Source organism: Lontra canadensis, unplaced genomic scaffold (assembly GCF_010015895.1).
Source record: "Lontra canadensis isolate GAN:19392208 unplaced genomic scaffold, GSC_riverotter_1.0 scaffold63, whole genome shotgun sequence".
In the NCBI taxonomy this organism is placed as follows: Eukaryota; Metazoa; Chordata; class Mammalia; order Carnivora; family Mustelidae; genus Lontra; species Lontra canadensis.
The window spans coordinates 10059267-10081101 of NW_022631057.1; the positions used below are offsets into that span (position 1 = coordinate 10059267).

The 21835-nt window shown below is 51.8% G+C and overlaps 1 protein-coding gene across 7 annotated transcripts in view; it reads left to right on the top strand.

Annotated features, from left to right (window-relative positions):
- The first annotated feature begins 9359 nt into the window (after positions 1–9359).
- The window catches only part of ATP2B4 (ATPase plasma membrane Ca2+ transporting 4), a 92416-nt gene continuing 79940 nt past the window's right edge, over positions 9360–21835 (top strand). For 4 of the 7 annotated variants that reach the window (XM_032878325.1, XM_032878329.1, XM_032878327.1 and 1 more), the window contains exon 1: positions 9360–9780. The gene's annotated coding sequence lies outside the window, so the exon portion shown is untranslated. Of the gene's footprint in view, positions 9781–10960; positions 11057–21835 lie in introns of those variants that run through there. The other 3 variants (XM_032878323.1, XM_032878326.1, XM_032878324.1) reach the window with 2 other exon arrangements.

A 21835-nucleotide genomic window follows, 5' to 3' on the forward strand; every position in this document is an offset into this window, starting at 1 on the left:
AAGAGGAGTAGCTTTTCCTGCCTACCCACTGTCTCGTCACCCCAAACACCAAACCCCAGAAAAAAAAACAGAAGATAAACGAAGTCAGACTGCAGCAAACCAATTGAAGTGATCCCTCTTCACCTCCACTTGGCTCTGGCTGCCACCCTCCGTCATCCTTGCCTACACTACCTGTAAACAAAGGTCCCTCTGGGGTAGAACCTCCCCCATCACCCCCCTCCCCGAGCCGCCACTCGGTCACAACGGTCAGCGTGGAGCCGGGTGCTAGGGATGGCCCTATACCAGTCTTCAAGCGTCCCACATCTCCATTATTGCCCTATACCAGTCTTCAAGCGTCCCACATCTCCATTATTGTCCTCCTCCTGTTCTGGTGGGTGCCTGTCAGAATTTTCGAGAAGAAGTGCTCAGGTTAGACCTTCTGAAGAATTTGCCCGCTTCCTAAAGATAAAAGCAGAAATGTGTAACCCAAGAAGGCAATAGTCTCCTCAGGGCAATTTTAAAGAAGAGTATTTCTACCTGTTGAGTCATATGCAGTTTTGTTTCAGGGGAGGGCTATGGACAGACAGTCAGACAGACGGAGTGACTTCCCCAGAGCAGCGGGTGCCAACTTCTCCGGAGGTAGGGAGGGAACCAGACAGACGGCCCTTGTTGGGTAGCAAGAGGTTTTTGTTAAAGACAGCCAGCAGCAGCTCTCCCGAACCCTCCCTTCACACTTGGGTCTGCCCCTCTATTTGCCTGCTCTCCTCTCACCACCCTCCTTACTTCCCAGGTTAAATACGGAAAGCAGTTATCCCTTTCCCTCCTTATTCTTCCTCTGCGAAAGCCTTTGCAGGGGGGCACAGACGTTTCTGCCATCTTCAGATCCTGCCTTCTGGAAGCTCTTAAACTGAGATGGACACACAGGCTAGGCAGACATTTAAATCCTCTCCTCCCTGCCTTTGGGTTGGGCCTGGATACCGCCCCCTCTCTACGTCTGTTCTTTCTTTTATTCCTTTTCAAGTAGCATGGAGGGGTGGGGCAGAATCAGAATTACGACAGCTGGCCCCAGCTTTGTGACTTACTGGTCATCAGTCCTCTCCGATCGTCATTTCCCTGGGAAACCAGTGTAATGACACCTGTTTCTTAAGACTGCCAGAGTGAAAGGAGACAATGCAAGAAAAGTGGCTGCCCATTGTCTGGCATATAGTAGGAGCAGACAAATAGTAGTTTAATGAGGGACTGAAAGGTAGGTGCCCAACCCAAGCATTTGCCCAGGTCCCAGGGGGAAGCCTTGGTTCAAGGCGTCATGGAGATGAGGGGCTCAAGGGCTACGTAAATAATGGGAAAGACTGACGGTGCCAGATAGCCGAGCCTCTGCTGCAAAGCCAATCCCACTCTAGGTTTCTGTAAGAGCCCACCTCCTGTGGTCCTTCCCAGGTGAGAAGGTGAGGGAAGGGGAATTTCTGGAATCCGGGATTCAGTATCGACTTGAGAACGAACCAGAAGGGCTAGAATCCAATTCTTGGGATGGAGGCAGATTCCACTGCTGGCTCCCCTTCCCTGCATCCCCTCCCAGCAAGGCTGATCTCCCCAGGCCTCCCCAACACTCCCTGAGTCTATGGATCCTGAAGCCTGCAGAACCCGCTTGAGCTGTGCAGGGTGAGAGGGTCTGTCAGCTCCAAGCAGGGGAGAAGAGTCCTGGGCTAGCCGTCAGAAGACCTCTGTTCTAGGGGCACCTGGGTGGCTCAGTGGGTTAAGCATCTGCCTTCAGCTTAGGTCATGATCTTGGGGTCCTGGGATTGAGCCCCACATCAGGCTCTCTGCTCAGTGGGGAGCCTGCTTCCTCCCCACCTCTCTGCCTGCCTACTTGGTGATCTCTCTCTCTGTCAAATAAATAAATAAAATCTGAAGAAGAAGAAGAAGGAGGAGGAGGAGGAGGAGGAGGAGGAGGAGGGGGAGGAGGAGGAGGAGGAGAAAGAGGAGGAGGAGAAGGAGACCTCTGCTCTATTCCTGCCTGCCAAATGTGGTGATCTCAAGCAGTTCAGTCAATCTGTCTGTCTGAGCCTCAGTTTCCCCATCTGCAGCGTGGCGATAATACCTCACACCCCCTTCTTCCTATCACATGGGACTATTGCAAGGGTCAAATTAAACATCCTGGGCAGAAAAAGCACTTTGTAAACTATCAAGTTCTCTGCAAACACAGACGAGTCCATGGACGCTCTGGAGTAGAGGACCCAGGAGATGGGGCAGACCGTAAATTCTTGTCTGGCACGGGGGCCAGGAAGGATCCTTGCAGTTGGGTTTTCTTTGATCTGCATTTGAAATTTAATGAGCACTTAAGGCATTGCTAACACTCTAATTAGGATTAAAAATTAAATTCAAAAGCCATCACTCGTTCCCTTCCTTCCACACCTACTCCCTCGGCTCTGCTGAGCACAGCCATTAACCGAAAACTATTTTTAAAGTTGCTGTACACTCATTTGCTCTACACTGAAACAAATGAAAGACAAATATTTTGTTAGAAAAACAAATCACGAACCAAACTAGAGTTTAAAAAAAACAACAAAAAAAACCAAATCGAAAACCTACTTAATGAGTTCAAAGTAAAATTAACACCAAACCACTACAGCATCAAAAACAGCGGAACTGGAATACAATCGGAACAACAAAACAGGCCCCCAAGTCAATCGAACTGTTTCTTCAGATCACCAAAGGCCCTGGATCCAAAAGAAACCGCTCTCGACCCTCACCTCCACGGGCTCTGGCTTTCCCGCATCAGATTCTGTACTCCTTCCTTTCCCTGGATGCCTACTGATGCCCCAGAGGCGCTGAATCCCTGGGGATGCGGCAATGAGGGATACAGTCCCCTCCACCCAGAACCACGTGGTCCGACAGGCTTGCCCTCTGCACGCATACTGGCACTGCCCAGCGCCAGTGCCTTCCCCCAGTACTGCTCTGCCCAACATGGCCCAGTACAACAGAGTTCTCAGCACCCCCACTGAACCTTGTGATTGCCAGCATCAGAGCCTGAAACCGTCAGTACACCAAAAACCCAAAACCCCAACAAACAAAAGTTGAGCCACAAAGACCTCTGCGGTGACAAAGATTGGCGATCCTCGGAGACCAGCTCGTCCAAGCCAGCAGAGGAAGCGTGCTCTGATTTAATTCAGCGTCGCACCCCTGCCATTCCCCACGTCTTCTAACGACTGCAGGAAGGGCTGTCCCATCCAGTCCTCTCCGCAGGAATGGCAGGAAGTGGGAAAAATGAAATTGCTGCTGACGACCACCCACACTCAGCAAGGGGGAGAGCTGGAAGCAAGGCCTCCTGTGGAGGACCCGGCAAGGTTCCTGCAGGGGTGAAAATGGCCCTGAGATAGCTGCTGAGATTTGCTCCGTGGTCATACAAATACAGCCAGAACTGTCCTTCCTTGTCGCCGTTGGACCCTCCCCACTGAAGCCACTGTTGTCTTCCCAGGAGCAGAGTGCTCCCTATCTGATTGCTGCAGCAGCCCTCCCCACCAACTCAGGCGCAAGCTGTTTGACTATATTATCTATCATCTTGGGGGCTGAACCGTGGCTGTGTTATCTAGTTGCAGCCTCTTTTTATCTCCTGTCATCTAGGCTCAGGCCAATTTTAAGGACTTTCTGTCTCAATGACTCTGCCTGTCCCTCTTAACCCCTTGTCCCTATGGGGGCACGTTTGTTCCCGAGCCCTTGGGGCCAACCTGTGGCTGCATCAGTTTCCCCAGCTCTGACTTCCTGGATCCAGTTTCCTCCTCTTGCCCGGGGTTATGTATGACAAGGACCGGAGGCATGGGGACAGATGTTGTTTGGATAAAGAGCTTGCCTTCAGCCATCACCAGACTCCTCTGCAGGGGAGTGGGAAGAGAGACACTGGGAAGAATTTCAAAGTCAAGCTGGCTCCCCACCAGCTAGAAGAAGCCATACCCCAAAGGCTCCAGCCCATCTCTAGCTTCCCCTTCACTAGACTGTCTTTGGCTTTTTCATCTAGATCCAAGTTTTAGACATGATCACACACTTTTTTGGTGTCATCTCTCTCTCTCTCTCTCTTTTTTTTTTAATTTCCAGATTACTTTTATTTTTTATTTGAGAGAGAAAGGGCACTTACACACTTGCCTGTGCTATGGGGAGGGGCAGCAGGAGAGGGAGCAAGAAACTTAAGCAGGCTCCTCCCTTAGCCCCTCCCAGGGCTCCATCCCAAGAACCCAAGATCATGACGCAAGCCAAAACCAAGAGTCAGACACCACCTGCTGCATCACCCAGGTAACCCTGCTGTTATCTATTTTATGTGTCTCCACAGCTAGATGGGAGGCTTCTAGAGGACAAGGACTGCGTTATATATAACTATGTTATATGAAACTGCCCGGCACGGCACTGGGCATGGGTCATCCCTGCCTGCCACCTAGGTTTCCAATCTACCTTCCACACCGTTGCCACAGCAAGCTTGCTCAACACTGACCCGGAGGGGCCGCTCAGCACCCTTAGTAGTCCAGCCCCCCCCCAGCCTATGCTCTATCCTTCTTACCTCTGTACCTTTGCTCATGCCATTATCCTCAGGGCTCTACCCCACCCACTCCTCCAAAACAGATTAAAGCTTACTCTTCAAGGTTTTTTAGGTACCTCCAAATACCATCTCCTTTCTAGAGTCTTCTAACATTCTTTTAAGATTTTATTTATTTATTTGAGATATTATTTATTTATTTGAGATCACAAGTAGGCAGAGAGGCAGGCAGAGAGAGAGAGGAGGAAGCAGGCTCCCCACGGAGCAGAGAGCCCGATGCTGGGCTCCATCCCAGGACCCTGGATCATGACCTGAGCCGAAGGCAGAGGCTTTAACCCACTGAGCCACCCAGGCGCCCCTAGAGTCTTCTAACATTCTTGTCAGAAGTAGTCCATCCCTGTGTCCATACAAGTATAAGTATGGTAGTCATTGCTGTTAATCTCTTACCTTGCCTAATTTACAGATTAAACTTGATCATAGATATGTAAGTAGGTGCATATAGGGAAAAACATAACAGAGCTAGGATTCAGTACTATCCAAAGTTTAAGGTGTCCCCTGGGGGTCTTGGAACATAAGTGGGGCAGAGGTGGGGGGTACTACTGTGGGTCGTCTGGGTGGTTCAGCTGGTTAAGCAGCTGTCTTCAGCTCAGGTCATGTTCCCAGGGTTCTGGGAATGAGCCCCAGGTCAGGCTAATTGCTTAATGGGGAGTCTGTTTCTCCTTCTCCCTCTTCCTGCCACTCCCTCTGCTTATGCCCTCTCTCTGTCAAATAAATAAAATCTTTTAAAAAAGAAGGGGGGAGGAACTACTATATTTTCGTACTTCACTTTTTAACACGTATTATCTAGCACTCAGTAAATACATTTCAAAGAACAACTATAACATCTTCTATTGTGGTTACTTACGCTACAAATATATATTTTTTCCTCTCCTAAACTATAAGCTTTATTATCTCTGTGCATCTTGTCTGGGCCCAGTGGATGTTGAAGCTTTTCAACATTCAAGAAATGCATCCTGATTTGAATAGTAGGTATCCAGTAATGAATACAATGAATGAATAAAATTCACTGAAATGAGTATGCCTAAATGGTAGATACCAGCTCAAAGGATTTCTATATGACTTTCTGTATCACCTCGTACCAGGGACCAAAAAACCCAAATTAGTGTAGCTTATGCATGCATAATGAGTCACATAACCAGCTCATTTGTAGGAACAGGAAGAGCACAGTGGGATATGAGGTACAGTTGACTCAAATGTTGCCAGGACTCACTCTTCCCCTCTACTTTCAGCCTTTCTCCCCATGTAAGCTTTACTCTTTCCCACAGGCTGCCTTCTTCCGTGTGCAGGAAACATGGCCGCTGATAATTCAGGAGCCCCGCACCTCACAGTGTCCTCTGCTGGAGGGAAGCAAACCTTGTTCTCTCTGCGGTCCTAAATTCAAAAATCCCAGGAAAGGATCTAATTGGCTCAGTTTGGGCCAATTAAGGGTGGGACCGCTAGTAAAATGACAGTTCCCTTGTTAACAGTGAGAAGAAAGATAGTCTTAAAGAAGCGGGTGTGGGTGTGGGGAGGATGGTTGTTGCTCTAGGCAGGCAAACAGCTGATCCCCCAGGAGGGAGAGATGCAGCAGCTGGCATTCAAATGAGGTGAGGAGAATCTGTGAGTGTGATCTGGGGAACTCATGAGGGAGCTCTCAAGGGGCCAGACGAACATATTCTGTTGAACACCTAAGGGAGAGACAAGGCTGAATGCACTTTCTTCAAATGAGAGGAGGGGTGGGGACAGGGTCCTCTGTGAAGGCCACCCTGCCGAGACTGGCCTGCTCCAGGGAGGCTATGGCCCAGCGGTGGGGATAAGAAGAAAAGGGGACTCCTTGGAGGCCAGGGCAGTCAGCCATACACAACAGCCCAGGCAGGAACCTTTGCGGGTAGATGTAGCCCCCTCCATCTCGCCATGGTGGGGGGAGGGGCACAAATCCACTGTCTTACATTTAGTGGTTATTTCTATGGGTCGATTTATTTTTATCTGTTCTAGACCTCAAGCCTGCTGCTAGAAGAAATAAGGCACGGAGGCATCTGGGTTTCAGAAAGCACATGTTTTTGTGGCTGGCTTAGCTGCAGAGATCAGGCTAAAGACCTCTAAAGTCACCTTGATCCACCTCTCACATCCTCCCCTCTTGCCTCCACAAGCGCTGGGGGCTGGAATGGGGTGGAAGGATCCTCTTCTCTCATCCCTCCACCCTCACCTGGGCAGGGGGCAGCCCTGGGCTCTGAGAGAAGGGAGGACCAGCCAGCCAGAGGTGGGACACACATGGGAGCCTCTCTGGCAGCACCTCCCCCCCAAGAGCCTGTCTCCCCAAAACTCCCAAGGGAGTTTGAAGAGAGGATCTTGCCTTTCACATACTAACCAGCTAGGAACTGGCATCATGTCTCAGCCCCCACATGCCAGGCAGCCGAAGTCAACTTCTCCTTTAATGGGACCACACATCTGGCCTAACTTGTTACTCCCCCAAGACAAGTTTACTGAGCAGTTAGGCAATGCTTCCACGCACAGCCACTGCAGACAAGCTTAAAATATACTTTAATACATTTAAAGCACCATTCTGGAGACTGGCTTTCTCAGGATAAAGATGCAACTGACACTCATTGGGCTCTGAAATGTCAAGTTATGGCAATCCAGCAGGGAGCCCGACAAGCTGTTAAATCTGAAGCCTGCTCAGTGGAATCCTTTCCTTCCATTCCCATGTCTTCCCCAACAACCCATCTGGGCTCCTGAAGCTGACATTTGGGTAGGACTTCCCAAACTTTAACAAGGTACCCTCCCTATCCCTGCAAGCAGGTCCTCCAGTGAAATGCCCTGGGTGGGGGGTGGGGGTGGGAGGGACCCAAGAAGTTGGGAGGGGGCGGGGAGTGAATGAAAACCAAACTCACCCTTGGGTGAAGCTTGGAAAGAAATCCATGGATGGGGGCACCTGGGTGGCTCAGTGGGTTAAGCCTCTGCCTTCAGCTCAGGTCATGATCTCAGGGTCCTAGGATTGAGCCCACATCTGCCTCTCTGCTCAGCGGGGAGCCTGCTTCCCCCTTTCTCTCTGCCTGCCTCTCTCCATACTTGTGATCTCTCTCTCTCTCTGTCAAATAAATAAATAAAATCTTAAAAAAAAAAAACATGGATGGTTTCCATAAAAGGTGCTATGTGCTCCCCCTTATCCCTGCAACCTTCTACCAGCTGGGCAGGAGAGAAGCAGCACAGGACAGGCAGAGGCTTATTTTGGACCTGGTTCCCCAGATGGATGGCACCAGACAGTCTCCATCTTGGGGAGCTCTAAGTTCTGTGCCCAGCATAACAAATCTAAAACAGTTTCCTTCTTTTTATCTGTTTAACTTTCCCTGGGGTCAGAAATAGGATGAGTATGAGTTACTGAGAAGCAGCGGGATAGGAAAGTAAAGAGAGGAGAAAAGGACCCAAATGTTAGGAAATCAGAGATGATGCTAAGGGACAGAAGGAAAGTAGACCCTAGGAGTCTAATTTACAAGTCTGTTTCTCCTTGTGCCTATGGTTCTCCGTCCCGGGGCGGGGAGGACAGGATGCAAGGCAGGACAGGGATGGTGTGAAGGTCTGGGTTAGGCTGAATGGATCTAAGAGGCCTTTTCCCGAAGCCCTGAAGTTCTGCTGGGTCACCTTTTTCACTGCACAGTTGACAACCCTAACCTGTGAAGTATAGATCAACGTGCCTTCCAGAAGCACATGAATATGAATGAGTGGTGTGCCGAGGTAGGTGTGGGAATAGATCAGTCAATGTAGATGTGTTGTGTGAATCAGTGGACGGTACATGTTTGTACTTGAAAGCCACAATCAAAATCCAGGCAAAAGCTATGGGTGGCACTCTTGCACAATGCTGGTGGGGGTGTAGCTGTGGAGGCGTGATTAACAATTTATAGGCTGTGTGTAAGTGTGCATGGATGCCGGAGTGAGGGCAAATGAACATGGAAATGTGTGTTGGAGCAGGACACAAGCACAGGAAAATTCATGGGCTTTGGAGTCGGTCTGACTTATCTTTGCATCCTGGCTCTGTCATTAACCAGGTGTATAACCTTGGGCCAGACACTGGTCCTCAATTTCCCCAACTCTGAAATGAGGATGATAATAAGTACATGTCAAGATTGCCGGGAGCATCGGAAATAATACCATGTATACAAAGCTTTTCTGCTTTAGCCCACACATAGTAGGGCTCATAAGAAATCACCTATTATCATGCACTGTGGATGGGCCCCTGGTAGGTAGGGAGGCAAGAGCGAGCAAAATATGACCCAGGATCGTGTGTGTGTGTGTGTGTGTGTGTGTGTGTGTGTGAGAAGTCTGGGTGAGGAGGTGTGTGCTACGATTTGTGTGAAAGCAAAGCTGTGTACGTGTATGCATCCAAAGCAATTCCTTCTCCTCCAGGGAGCCCCCTATTGAGACAGGGAAGGAGGGTGGGGGGCCAGTGACCAAGGTGCAGCAGACACCTTGGGTTTTGGGATCCTGGGCCCAAGTGAGTAAGAGGGTGAGAGGCCCTTAGGAGCTGCAGGAAACCAACCTCCGGCAGAAGCTTCCTTTTTTTCCCTCCACCCAGCAACGGTAGAATACCGCCACCCACATCCACTCCCCACCTCCACCCCCCACCCTACTTTCCTTCCCACAAGCGACAGCAAGGGCGGGGAGGAAACCAGAGAGAAGAGAGGATTCCTCCCCTCCATTTCTCCATTCCCCCTTAAGACAAACGAGGAAGCAGCTGCGGCTCGAAATCGGGCCACCTTAACAGTAGAGTAATTGTCTGGCCTCCAGCCAAGCCCCACCTCCGTTCCAGCTCTCGCTCCTCCCCCTTCTCCTCCCTCAATGCTCCAGAGCTGGTGAGCAAGAGTCTGGCCGGAGTTGGCTGGAGCTGTTGCCATGACAAGCATTTTCTTAAGAGAGCTCTGCTGTTGAGACCGTCCAAAGCTGGGGGTTGAGGGGGAAAGCGCGAACTTCCTGGGGAACCATCCCTCCGAGGAGAGCGAGGCCAGAGACACGGGTCCAGCACCCATTTTCTTCCCGGAACCTGAGCGGTCCTTCCCTTGGCCGGGGGAGGAGACCCAGCCCACTCCCCGGCGGTGGCTGGAAAGGCGAGAGAGCAAAGCCAGCATCAATAACGTGGTTGCCACACTGGGGAGACCAGTGGGTGGTCACCCCCATCCTACCCCGTCCATGGAAACCCGGAGGGAGAGTCCCGCTTGGAGAAGCCTGGATCTTTGCTAGAAAGAGAGGTAGGCTTGCAGAGAATGAATTGACTCGAGATTTGCAAACTTTGTTTCTTTCTTTGCTCTCAATGGCTTCTAAAACTCCCTAGCATGTTTCTTGCCTAGCACGTTTCTTGCGACTGGGTTTGGAGTGTGTGTGTGTTTGTGTGTGTGCATGTGTGTCTCTGTGTGTGCACGCACAGATTTGTCAAACACTGTATTTCCTAGATTCCGTTCGGAGAGACCGCAATCAAACAAGTGATTTCTTTCTCTTTTCCTAGTTTTTGTCATTCCTGGGCCGTGGGGGGTAGGGCGATGGAGAGACTGTCTTTCTCACACCCAAACTGCGCTTTTGGAAAAAGCATTTATTTCCCTCCATCCGTTCCTGCCCTCCCCCTCCCCCTTGGCTTGGGAATGAGACGCAGAATGGAAAACTGTTGCAAAAATATTTTCCGCGTCTGTTCCCTTTCTCCAAAGCCCCAAAGAGAAATGGAAAAAAAAAAAAAAAAGAACTGAGTAAGAAATTTTCAACAGGAAGGAGGGCCTGCGATGAGGGACTGGAAGAGGGGCTCACTTGGGGGGGGGGTCGAGGTCGGAGAAGTTGGGGGGTAGGGAGGGTAGTGCACAAATTCACAAATTAAATTTCTTTAGCTTCGTGGAGAAACCTCAGCAGTTTCTCTGCCGCTTGCAAAACATCCTCAGACTTTCACGTCTATAATTAGCTGTGGAAAAAGCTGGGAGTTCCCTCGCCCCGCTGTTGTTGAGTGTGTGCCGAGCGTCAAGAACCAACTGTTTGAGTGTCTCTGAGGGCACCGCCCCACACATCTCTGGTCCCACAGGGGAGGAAAGAGCAGGGGGTGAAGTTGGAAAGTTTGCAGTTCCAGGGCTGGTGCCTGTGGGGCTGGTGAGCGTTGGACGGCTGGGGGTCGGTCACAGGCATCCTGGGGAGGGTCCCCAAGCGTCCTGAGCCAGGGAGCCGTCTTGCAGAGAGCTGGAAATGGGGCTGGGATGGTCCCTCCCGCTCTCCGGCACACGCTCGCTCCCTCACATACTTGGCTGGCTCTTGGGGTGGAGGAGGCCGGCTGGCACCCTCCCCAAGGCGAGGCCCGCCTCCCGCACTCCCGCGTCTGGGAAGGACCCACCGCTCTTCTCCAGCTGCGTGGGGCGGCGGAGGGGGGGACGCGGGAGTGGCCTGCGCATCCCGGGAGCGAGTGGGCACTCTGCTGGCCAGAGGCACCTCCCCCGGGCATTCCTGCCGGACTTAGAACAACTTGCAGACGCGGTGTCGGCGCCGGCTGGCCTGGTAGGGGGGATGTCGGATGGAGAAATCGCGGGCACGCAACTGACGCGGCGGGGGAGGGGAAGTGAATCCCGGGCTACAGCGCCATCTCCTCTGGGTGGGGTGTCTGGCTGGGAGGCTGCAGATCCTCCCCTCCCTTCTAGAGCTCCTCCCCAGAGCTGCCCCTTCTTGCCCTTCCTATTCCGAAGCCCCCTTCCAGCCCCCTCAGCGCCGGCTCTCTTTCGGTGGAAGAAAGGGAAGAGACCAGGGTCATCCTAGGCTGGGACAAACCGTGGAGGGGGCGCCTAGGCGGTCAGGACGGGCTGGCTTGGGAAAGGTGAAGGAGGAGGAGGGCAGGAGGAGGTGGTGGCTCCAATGGCTTAGTGAGGGGGTCCGGCTAGGCTAGGGGTGGTGGCGTGGGGAGCGGGCGCTGGGAGGTGGGTCCTGGACCTGAAGCGGACGATCAGCGGGGTCGGTCTGGGGGAGGGGTGGGGGAAAGGAAGCACCTGCCTTTTGCCCCAGCTGATTTGGTTGGACGGGTGGTAAGGGTGGGAGCTTAGCAGCTGGGAAGAAGGAAGCAAAGGACTGTTGGAGGAGAGATTAAATGGGGGCCCAGGGAGCAACAGGAACCAGTTTTTATTTTGAGGCGTTGGATGACTGATCTGACTGCACGCCAAGGCCAGGCAGCTTCTCCCTCCTAGTCTCCTGATGGAGAATGAAGTGAGGCCTTCCCCAATGGGCAGGGGACCCAAGACAGGATCCGTGCTCTAGTTCTGTAGGAAAGGGGGAGGGGGATCCATTTCTCCCCTCCTGCTGGGGAGCCCCATCACCCTGCCACCATCTTGCTGAGGTTCAACCCGAAATCACCCCTCCCCCCGCGCGCCCTGCCACCGCGGGGGCCCATAATCCCACCATCCCAGCGGCTGGCCTTCCTACTTTCAGTGCTCTGACTAGGGGTAGGTTCTGGTGGGTTCGGGGAGGGCTTGTCCCCGAGGAGCAGGTCCCTATCTAGCGCGCGCCGAGGCGCCGGCTCTCCCATCCCCCGACCCCGCTGAGGCCTGGAGTCGCGGGGCGTGGGCGATGGGGGCACCTCTCCTCGGTTCCCGCCTGGGCTGCAGCAAACCCGCGGCCCCGGGACTCCTTGCGGCCGGCGCCCCGCCCCGTCGCGGCCTCTCCCGCAGCTCGGCTCCGCCCCCCGGCGCTGCCTTCCCGCGAGTACTGCGCGCGGGAGGCGCTGGAGGAGCCGAGCCCAGGTTTGCTGCCTCCCCGCCTGCGCTGAGCCTCCAGCCCCTCCCCGGCCCGCCGCCACCTCCGTGTCCCCGGCTGGATTCAAGGGCAAGTCTCGATTCGAGGCTGGATCGAAGGAGGGACAGTCTTAGCCCCGGGACTCCCAGCACAGTACCTGACATGTTATAAGGTGCTTGGTCAACGTTTGTTGAAAGAAGGAAGTGACATTTCGGGAGAGCCCGAGAATCGCCCCTCCTCGGGGCTGATGCCTAGCTAGCCCCGTGGGCTTCAGTTGCCCTCCGCACAATGGAAAGACTGCGCACGCTGTAATGGTGGGAGGGAGTGGCTGAGTCAGATTTGTCCGATCTCTGTGGTCTTTGGTGTCAGAACAAAGTCAAAATGGGAACGCCCAGTCAAGGGCAGGAGGAGAGCAGTTAGTTTGCCCGGGGTCTGAGTACCGGAAGAAGTCACGTGGTGTGGAGGAGGTGGTGGCGGTCCCTGAGCAATGATGCTGGGAGCCTCAGTCTTCCCCAGCCTGGGCGGGAGGGTCTTCACAGGAAGAGAGCTCGTGGGGCTACTGGCCCAGCCCGGACTCAGCTGCCACCTGTCAGCTACTCAACATTCCATGGGAAACTGCCTTTATTTCAAGAATTTAGCTGCTCCCAGTAATCCTCATGGGCCCTTTTCTCTTTTGGTCTATGTTCTTGGTCTGGGACCCAGTGCCCAAAGACATGGATAAACTCTGCCTGTTTGGGGCCTTCCAGATCCATGAAGCTTTCTAAGGAGGAAAGAAGGGCGGTTGTTCTGGCTCCCCAGGACCTTAAGGAGCATGTTTGGCTTAGGTGTTTGACCCAGGTGTTCTGCCCAGGTGTTTGGTTTGACCTTGAAGAGGAATGCCTGACCCTGAGCCCTCACTGCTTTCCCTGGAGGAATTCTTCTAGCACTTTGATGTCTTTCCCCAGCCTACCCCTCAGATAGCACTCCCTTCCCAGCCTAGGTCCCTGCTCCTCCGACTTGATTCCCATCATCCCCAATTGGTATTTGGTCAGACTGGGAGGACATCCTTTCCCCTGCTCATTTCCCTTTTCACCTTTCTGTAGAGTGGGTCATAGAAAGAGAGCAGCCCCTGGGGCTGGAGTCCCCAAGGTTTGTGTGGAATGTTTTGTGCTTCCTCTCCCAACATCTCTCTTTGTCTCCTTTTTCCTCTTTCCCTGGTATGAGCCAGGCTTGCTCCACTGGCTTATTTCCTCTGCACGTGTTAAAAGAGAAATGACAGGGACTTCTGGATTCTGCCTCCACCTTAAGCCAGCCCACTGCGGTCAGCCCACAGTCCTGTGGGAGGGAAACCAGGCAGGATCCAGTTAGGACCAGAGCCAAGGGCTCCTGGTCAGCACAGGAGCTCTTGGAGCCAAGTTGTGTTGGGGAGTGGGCGGGGGGTGGGTGGGATGTGGAGAGACCAAAGGAGAGAAAAGGGAGGTGAGAATTAGGCAGCAAGGGGCAAGGATCCCTCCTCTCTACTGCTTTCCCCACTCTAATTCCTCTCTGGCTGATGTCTTCAGCCCCATCCCTTCTCCGTGCTCTGATTTCCCAAGTGAACTACAGAAAGCTCTAGGATAATTCAGGATGATGAACTGGGATGGCATCGGTGAGACCCCTTTGCCAGATCACTAGGGCAGGGGGAGTGTGAGGCTGTGTGTTTACTGGTGGGGAGGTCAAGGACTCTCAGATAGAGGCTCAGGGAAACTCTCAGCTCAGAACACCTCTCCCAGGATCCACCTAGGTTGCAAAGTCAGTGCTAAAAGTGCAATCCAGTACAACTCCTAGAGAGGGCAAGCCAACAGTATCTAACTAAACAGCATACGCATTTATCCAACAGTCCTACTTCTAGGAACTTATCCAGAAAATGCACATTCACAGATACAAGAAGACATATGCACAAGGTGATTCTTTAAGGCATATTTGTAACAGGAAAGGAAATCACTGGAAGCTACCCAATGGCCATCTTTAACAGACTGGCTGAATGAACAACATCACATCCACTCAATGGAGTACTATGCAGCCAAAAAAAGTAGGAGCTCCGTGAACTGTAATGACGTGATTTCTAGCATATGTTAAATGGAAGATACGAGATGGTAAAGAGTCTGTGTAGTATGCCACCTTTGCATCGAGAAAGCAAGAGAAGTAAGAATAGTTTTTTGCAAACACACACATACTCACACACACACACACACACACACACACACAAAGGTTAAACCTGAACTTAATTTAAATGGTTACCTATAGGGTGGGTGGGAACAAGGTAGAGGAGATAGAGATGGGAATGAAACTTTACTATGACACTTTTTTAGACAGTTTTGGGTTTTGTACCGGTATAAATATTTTACATAGTCACCAGTTAAATTAGATCGCAGAGAAAGAAAACAGCAAACCCCAAAGCCTACCGCAACAGATATAATGAACCTAACTGAATGTCCATTTGATTACTCGTCAAAGAAAATAATTAATTCAAATAATTTTTTTTTGGTGTAATGCCTCGATGCTTAGTGGAATGTATATTCTCGGTATAAAAAGAACTACAAAAAAATCTTGAACTTTCCTTTATCATTGTGTTATTAGTCACGGTTGGTGTCAGAAATTGGAAACAGTTTTTTGTTTATTATAGGATAGATCCAATGAGTAACCATATTGATAGCTTTGGAAATGAGGGTTTCACTAGGGAAGAAGAGAGACAGAAATACAGAACCGGGGAAGGTGAGGCAGAACCCCGTGATCCTTTAACTCCTAGGCCTGTTCCCTGGAAGGGTCTAGAAGCAGTGCCACCTGGTAACAGTGAGCACATCTGGCGCACAGATGTTTCTTTCTAAGGACCACGGCTCCCCCCCCACACACACCAGAAAGCAGTGCTCCCTGGAGAAATGACAGGTTCTAAGTGTGGGACTGGGGACATCCACATGAATCATGTGATGCCAGAAAGCTAGAACATGCTCATGGCCAAAGGACACCAGAGTTGGCTTCAGGAGGCTCCCCCTCCAGTGCACTTTCGGGACACATTGAGCCTTGAAAAGAATAAGAGTAGTAGATTGTGAGACACCGAATAAAAGATGCCATGAGTCCATTCTGACGGTTAAAGTGGAACAGGGAGGGAAACCGCTTAGCACAAAGATGCCAACTAATGAAAGATGGCGGCACTGACAGACCTTGACATTTCCCAGTTTGCGACCCCTCATGTAGTAGCTGGTACGCGCCAGGCTTACTAATGAATGCTAAACCCGTTGGGTGAAAGGCTGATCTCAGTGCCTGTCACCTTATGAATTACTTACTCCCTGCAAAATGAAACACCTGTCTTTGCAACGGGGACATTCAGCACTGATCCCCATAACCCAATAACCAAACATCGGCCCTAGCGGGCCCACCCAGCCTGAGTTCCTCCTGATGAGCTAGACGTCACCTGTAGTCTTGTCAAAAATGCTTATCTGGAATCTAATCGTGAGGAGACCAGAGGCAAATCTAAAATGTGAGCCATTCCACATGACCGCGGACTGAGGCTTCAAAAAAGTGGATGTCGTTAGTAGAAATGTTGAAATTGCGTGCCTAGGGAGAAGGGCAGGAAGGCAGAAGCCAGGCCAGGTGTAAAGAAGCTAAAGAAACATTATAGTCAAAGGTCATGAATAAACCTTAAATGGATCTTGGGTCGAAAAAAAAAAGACCATAAGAGACATTCTGGGACAGGTATGAGATGATATATAATTATTAATTGTTGAGGATGTCACAGTGGTAATGAGAATGGTTTTGTAAGAGAATATTCTCATTCTTAGAGAGTATGCAAAAGTATTTAGGGGCCAAGGGTTTGCAGGTGATTGTCCAATGGTTCAGCAAAAATAGTACTGTGTGTGGTATGTATATGTGTGCAAAATAGTAGCAATCAGTGATTCTCAGTGAAGGGTCTGGAGTTGTTTATTGTACTGTTTTTTTTTTTTTTTCAGTGTTTCAGTTTTGGAGTTTTTCTGATACTAAGCTGGGGAGAGACGTCAATACCCAGGAAGGACCCTTAGGTTCCCGGACTCCTCTCTCCTCTCCCAGACTCCTGACCAACAGGACCACCCTTTCTCAGTTCCCCCAGCCCCATACAACACAGGAAGGGGCCTTCTGGACAGCGTGGTTTCCCCTGGGGGTCCTCCTCCTCTCCCTCACTGCTGTCAGCACCAAGCTTTCCAAACTTCTGGGTGGAAGCAGCTAGGGCACAGTGGGTGTGCCAGCTGGGCCAGGGGCAACAGGTGGGAGCAGGCATTTCCCTACCATGCTGTGGGCCAGCTGAGAAAGCGTAGGAGCTGCAGGCTTCCAGAATCATCCACCTCCTTTTTGGGGAGGGGTCCCAGGCTGGGAGAGGAGGAATCCACTGACGGACCCAAGGCTGTTTGTAACCAGCCTTTTGTAATTCGGTGATTCTCAAAGAAGCTGGCAGTGCCTGCCCTAAGCCTTCATGCTTGGGCTAAGCAAGGCCTTCTGGGCCCACGCACCACCCCCCCACCCCTTGGCAGGGACCTGTACCCGATGCACTGTCAGTGACCCAGATCATCACCGTGCTATCCACCCCCGCCTTTCCAACCTGGTCCCAGCTCTGGAGAGAGATCAGGTTTCCAGGACTGCCATTCTCTCTCTCTGTGTCTCTCTCTCCCCTCCCTGGAAACCCTGGCATGACTCAGGGCTCTTTTCATGCAGGAGAGGGCTATCGATCCCTTAGTCAATTCCCCTTCTGTCTTGCTAGGGAGCCTGTAAGAGCACGAGCCAGGAAGTTGAAAGCGGGCAGACAGGGCAGAGTTTGTCCTCAGGTGCTGCCATGCCTGCCAGAAGAGCATGGGACCGGGAGTCAGAAAACTGGTGATCTGGCCCTCCTGTGTGACCTTGACTAAGGCGGTGATGTCTCTGGGCCTTTGTCTCCCCCACTGTAAAATGAAACCAGGCTTGGTTGGAGAAGGGCATTCCTGATTCAAGGCTCCTTTTCTACAAAGGGGTAAAATTCTCAATGCCCAAACTGAACTCTTTTTATCTTAGGGGCTAGCACAATGTAGCACTGCAGCCTGTCGTCAAGTTGAGTCCTTCTATCAGGATGACCAGAGGTAAGGAGTTGTAAAGGAATCTGTCCTGAAGACAGCCATTCTTGAAGTTCGGGATTAGGACAGGCCCTAAGACTCCCCACCTCACCTGCCTGGATGGTGGATTAAGATGTATCTATGCAGTACCTTTCAAAGCCACAATTCTGTTCTGTCCTAAGCCAGAAACGAAGGAAAATCGGCTAGAGATACAGAAGGTCCAAGCCTTCGGGGGTTTACTCTCTCCTAGGGAACATGACATCCCAAGAGGTATGAGACTGAACGACAGACCATATGAAATTGCCGAGATGCAACCGCTTTTGACCTATAAAAGGCAATTTCATATGGTGCAGCCTCATAGGAACGTTAGCAGTTATTGGAAATCAGTGACTACACTCCGTGCTGTGAGATAGATGTTTTCATCCGAACTGTGTGTCGGGTTTGGAGAAATTTGGCCATCTGCTGGGCCAGCCTGCCCTCCCTCTGAATCCAGACTTTTGGCCTTGGAGGTAGATACATTGGCCAAACCCTTGTCTGGACTCTGGCCGAGATTCCAACATTAGCCTTTCTTCATAACTGACCAGGTCAGCTGCCCATGGGGGAGAGAGGGGAGTGCTGTCCATCCACAGTCTACTATTCCTCTGCCCCGAATGCCCTGCCTCATGTCTTGGGAGCTGAGGCTGGACAAAAGTCAGAAAGGAGCACATCAGAAGTACCCACTCTGTTCTTCATCTCCCTGCCCCGCCCCCCCCAGTCTGGTGGCAGACAAGAGCAGGATCGCACACTTGAAGCCTCATCTGTCCCAGGACACATGACCCAGTGATGCCTGGTCTATAGGGTAGGGCTCACCTGGAATTATTCTTGGAGGAGGTGATTGCCAGACGGGATCTGGATGGGGAGAGAGGATAGATTTGATGGAGTTGAGGTTGGGGGAGGGGAGGTGGGTTGGGAAGTAGAGCTGGGCTGCTGCATGCGGCTGAGGGCAGAGGACACTGAGCATCATGGAACATCCAATGCTGTCTGTTGCCCACCCCCCCAGCCCCCCCACCCCCCTCTGGAATGACTCCAGCCTTGTGTCTGAGCCAGCACCCGGGACGTGGTCAGGATGACATCTGGCCTCAGTAGCAGCCCTCTGCGTGCATGGTCTCCTCGTGCTTGTGGACCATTAGGATGATTTTTTTGATGTTTCCTCCCTGCCGTCTGTACCACAGCCTTCTTCGTGGGACACACTCAGATGACATCTGTTAGCATGCTAGGATGGACACAGCTGGCATCCACGTTTCCCGGGGTTCCCTTGACCTTGGTGCAAGTTACCAGGCTTGGGCTGGAGGGCGGAGTGGATTGTTCATGTTACTGAGCCAGGGCATTCGAGGTGGACAGAGTTGGGGAATGGGGCCATCGCTCTCTTTGGCAAGGGAGAAAACTGAAACGGGGAGACTTACTCACCCAAGGAGACCTTGGGTGAGTTTGATAGTTTGAGGCCAAGCCGGAATTAGACCCCACTTCTCCCCACTTCTCCCCACTCCATGTCTTTGGCTGGGCCCCTGATCCCATCAGTGCCATATGTGTGACCCAGATCAATGCCCAACCTCCTCACTACCCAGTCTCTCTACCCAAGTCATAGGGAGAACCAGCCCCGCCCTTCCAAGGATGGTGTGTAGTAGCATGGTGAGATCATGTGTTAGTAGCACTTTGGAAAATGTCAGAAACCATAAAAGTGCTGTGCCAAGACTGTTATTGTTTCTGCTTTTCTTAACAATCAAGGTCATTAGCACTGAAGAAAATGCAAAGGAGAAGCACTTGCTGGCCCCACCCTCATCACTGTGGCGCTCCTAATGGAGCTGGGATTCCTCTCCTGGAACTTTCTGCGGCTCCTCCCAGAGAGTGGGCCTGGAGCTGGGAGAAGCAAGGTGATTGAGAGGGGGAGCGGAAGGCCTGGGGAGGGGTGGGCAGAACCTTCCCCCTGTCTGGATAGCCCTGGCCCTTCCCTTTCCACAGGGTGTTGCATCTCTGAAAGGTCAGAGGAAGTGTGCAGGGGAAGCCCTCTGCTCTCCCTCTCTTCTGGGTTGGCTGCAGAGCTCTGATTTGGGGGCTAAGAGTCAGCAGATTGGGGCCATTGTCGTGTGACAGATAGCACAGGCTGATGTGATCACCAGGCCAATCTGTCATTCATTTGCTTGTTCGTTTATTCATTTGTTCTTTCAACAAACATGACGTGAGCACAAACTGTATGCCAGGCACTACCTTAGGATTTGGGGAGAAGTCATGTCCAGGACGCAGAGTGGCTAAGAATCACCTCCTTACTGCTCAAGGACAAGTGTCCTGAGCCTGGGGGCCCATAGCAAGCCCTGAATGGCACAGTATTCCAGAGAACTTGAATTTGTGTCCGTGGAGGCTGGGAAAAGAAAACCTCTGACCTCAGAAACATGAGGCCTAGATTCCATACATCATTGAGCTGAGAGGGGCCTTGGAGGACACTGCAGGGCAGCCCCATGTTACCTATGGACTTCTGGCCAGATGGTGAAGGCTGTGCCCTTGTCCTTTACCAGAGGAAGCCGTCTCCTGGGCCAGGGTGCAGTGCGGAAGCTGGGCATTCGTCTAGCCCACTGTATCAATCCTTAGCCTACCCTACACACCCACACCGTGTTGTCTGAGTTTGCAATCCCTCGCTTACATCCAGGAGCCCCTGAGCTGGACTGGGCCGAGCCGTTCCATTGCTGGGATGGCCAGAAAGGATCTGAGTGAGACCTTGGAATGAAAACAAACTTCCCAGAGAAACCCTCCAGTTTCTCCTCCAATCCTGACTTCCCATTTCAGCCCCTCTCCCCTACTTTCCAGAGGCACTGTGGTATCACCAGATAAAAGAGTGGATGTAGATTTGGTTGGTGCCTATGACGCAGATCTTTTTTGAACTTCAGTGTTCCCCTCTATAACGTGTATGTATTATTACCCTTCCTGATCTGCCCTATAGGGTGTGGTGATGAACAAATGAAACGCAGTGGGGGAAAGCCTGGCATACACGCTGAAGGGCTGGGGACGTGCGAGTACTAGGTAGGCATAAGGCTTCGTATTCCAGGGCCTCCCCCCATTCCCCACTGCTCCTTCCTTTCTTCCTTTCGTTCTTTCTTTTTTAAGATTTTATTATTCATTTACAGAGAGAGCACGGGGGAGGGGCAGAGGGAGACAGAGAGAGAAAGAGAGAGAGCACCCCAAGCGGACCCCGCACTGAGCACCGAACCTGACTCAGGGCTTGAGATCATGACCTGACCCCAAATCAAGAGTTCATGACCGAGTTCATGACCTGCGCCCAAATCAAGAGTTCATGACTGAGATCATGACCTGAGCCCAAATCAAGAGTCGGATGCTTAACTGTCTGAGCCTCCCTGGGTGTTGCCATGGCTCGTTTCCATTCCTTCTCTCTGCTGCCCGGCCCCTTGATGCCACGGAGCATATCCTTCTCTGTTCTCTCACTGCCCACTTGGGACGCTGCTCTCCCTGAGTCCTCCTTGCTTGCCTCGATCAAGCCCCAGCACAACACGAGGTGTGTCTTCAACAACAGCGACAGCAGCAGAAGTGATAGTCTGACACACCATTCATTCATTATGAGCTAGATCCCAGGGTTCTCGCAGGTAATATTTGCAACAGGCCATCAAGTCTTCGTTTTACAGATTAATGAAGGTATTCATAGAGCGTAAGGCTGAGGTCCAACCCTAGCCTAAAACATACATAGATTTCCTCTCTCCATTGCCGAATGAGTGACTGACTGGTTGACAGGAACATGGGGAGATTCCACAGCATTTATCAAATGTCATCTAAATGCCAGCTGCTTTCACATTATGTCACAACAACCACCTTCTGAGGCAGGTACAGGATTCGTCTTCTAGTTCATCTGGTTACAAAGCAGGAAAAAAGGGGGGGGCTTTATTAGAAGTTTATAGAAAAATATCACAGACCTTAGTAGGGGAAAGTGTAGCCCCCCTGGGTGGGCGCTTCTCTCTGGGGCTGTGTGCCCTCCTCTCTCCTCTGCTTCCTTGTCTGCAGGCATGGCACCCACCCCACTGTGGTCAACCCAGGCAGCGGGGTCAGCCTCCGAACCCATATGACCTTCCTGCTTAGCTCTCCAAGTAGATGAACAGAGTCTCTCAGTCCGAAGGGATGCCAGGAGATGCTGATTCCAGCTTAGGTTCCATGTCCACCCTTGCCCCAATGATCTATGGCCTGGGTCCCATGTCCGTCCCGGCAACAATGATCTGTGGCCTGCTGGAGGGAAGTGGGGAGGAATAAGATGTGGCCACCAGGCCTCTCCCTTCAACAGTGGCTCTAGGAAGGAGCAGATATTTCTAGAGGGGACATTCTTTGACCTCACGTAGTGGATTCAAACCCAAATACTCTCTCCACCACACCAAACGGTGTCTAGGACATTGTAGACATGATGCCCTGGTCTCAGCCTCTAAACAGAGGACATGTGATTCTGTTGTCCCAGAAT